This window comes from Uranotaenia lowii, chromosome 1 (genome assembly GCF_029784155.1).
Source record: "Uranotaenia lowii strain MFRU-FL chromosome 1, ASM2978415v1, whole genome shotgun sequence".
NCBI classification, from domain to species: Eukaryota; Metazoa; Arthropoda; class Insecta; order Diptera; family Culicidae; genus Uranotaenia; species Uranotaenia lowii.
In genome coordinates, this window is record NC_073691.1 from 15843412 (window position 1) to 15845989 (window position 2578).

The following is a 2578-nucleotide window of genomic DNA, read 5'->3' on the forward strand; positions in this document are numbered from 1 at the left end:
CTTATTTTGGATTTTTCATGAAATTTTCAGTAATTTAAAGCTTGAATATAAAAGCGGAAACCGCCATCTTGGATTAATGATGGTATCAAGTAACAATTTTTGTCCTACTAGTTGGGCCTTTTACTCAATAATCATATTGCAGAGATATACAGTACCGTTCATAATTGTATAGAAATTGAAAGCACGCGCACTGTCACTTCGACTTTGAACTTCCATAACTTTTTATCCAGAAGATATTTTTTGATCAAATTTCTTGCGTTATGTAGATCAACTATCACACTATTATACCACAAAATTTGAGCTTTCCGGAGTTTGTGTGGCTTGAGATACAGTAATTCTACGAAAATCGGACTTTTTGGACTTTTAGCATTCAAACTGCAATATCTCAGAAACTACGCTACATTTTTTATTGAAATTTTGCAGAGTGATTGTTGAAATATAAAGCTAGCATGTCTCAAGTTTTCGAATAGTTCTATCGATGTGATCAAAAGTTATGCTAGGTGCAATATTTCAGGCATGGATCTAGAAATGCGATTTCTATAGCATTTTGGACGATTCATGAGAACAATATTCATATGCCAGGTTGGTCTCCTGTAGTAGAATGTTAATACATGGGCCCCGGAGAGGCTCAAGATGTGGGTTCAAGTCCTACCGGGAGACAAGGCGAATTTTTTTCGCATGTTTTTCAACATCAATTTTCTCTTATCTAGTCCCTGAAATTTCATCTAAGTTGGATTCATTTCTCTACAAAAAAAGTGTCGCTGACTGAATGTGTGAGTCAAGACCCATCTCTGGGTCGCAGTTTAAAAATTATTATTAATTTTTTTTGAATTTCAACTCAACACCAAAACACATTACTTATCATGAATGTGTAAAAATGAGAATTCCAATTCAAATATGTGCCTGAAATCTAACCTGAGCGTGTCCTGTTTTGACATCTTGATCAAAAACTGTCACTAAGTTTTATGGCGATTTCATAATCAAGCACTTAGTGCTATTATAAAACATGCCAACTTGGAGCAAACTTCTCAATTTGTGTTTTATTGTAGTTTTAACAGAGCATTCATAACTCTATCAAAACAATTAAAACATTATGTTTAGTAAAAGCTTTATTAGCGTTTTCAAAACTATCTGAAACAAATGGTCGAAACAAGAATATAAGGACATTACCATAATAAAACCGTCATAAAACGAACTGCAAAAAATTCCATAATAGAACCAAAATAAAACTTCCTAATGCTAGTTAGCTTAATCTGTGTTATTTGGGAAGCCTTGGGTTGGGTTCAAAATGAAAATACTAAAGTATTTATACAGAGTGAATCAAACATTGATTGCTTCGGTATATAGATGAATTCACTGTAAAACATGCAACTAACGTAGCGGAATTTCTGAATCCATACTTAATTTTAACAAAAATATCCATACATAATTTAAAAATATTCAATTTTACTGTATAAGGCTCAAAACCCGCTAAACATTTAATCACAAAAAAAAACAAACATTGAAAAAAAAAATTCTTATTTTTTCCAACTTTTCGCATACAATTTTCAATGAAAAAGCATTTTGATAATTTTTGCCAACTTCTTTTGATTTTGAACCACTGTGCAGCGGGCCACAAAAAGTTGCAATCGAAACTTTACCAAAATCAAAATCAGACTGACGAGGTACTTACAGATTCTTGTTCGATCTATTTAACATGCCAAACGCGACCGTAAATTACATCAAAACTTTCAGCGTAAAACTCATTTAAGACTTTTGAGTTTCACTTAAATCACACAACTTATCACGCTTATGTATGTGAGTGTTGTTATTGTCGAAACTATTTAAACTACTTTTATGAAAAAAAAACTTTAAAATTTGCAAAAACGCGGAGCGCAAAATTTCAACGTAATGTCCGCAGCACGTCCAATTTTCTTGTTTTCACATTCGTAAACTTGTTGTCTAAATGTTGTAAATTCGTCAGAATTTCAAAAACCATGAACCAAATTTTGAATGAAAAGCTTAACTTTAAATACTCAGAAAAAGATTTCTATCAACAAGTGAGAGAAATTTTGTAAATTGTAATAGGATCCTGAACCTCGGATTAGTTTTAGAAATTCAGTTGTAAGAAGTTCTAAATTTAAAAAAAAAAAACAATAAAATACATTTTAATAATATTGTAAAAAACTTTCAAAGAAAACTACTTTTTTCTGTCTCCTGCGCTGAAATGCAAGACCCTTAAGTTTAAAAAAAAAATTATAAAAAAACATAATGTTGTATTATTTTTTTTTAATATTTTAAATGTTTCGTTAAAATATAAAGCGTGACAGCCTTGTCCACTAAGATTCCGGATAAGTTGGATGTCATAAATAACAGAAACGTTTCAGTTTGTTTGAAATCGAGGTCAAAAAGGGAGTTGCCCCATTACGCCGCTCAAGGGCAACATATATTTGTTTAATTAAAAAAAAAACCTTTGCGTTTACTATGAAATTTCTATCGGCTTGTTGAAATTTCTTTAATTTTGCATTCCTGTTTTTTTTACCTTGCTTTGTTTGAATTGCATAATTTTATATGTACTTTTTTTTTTAGTAATCAAAAA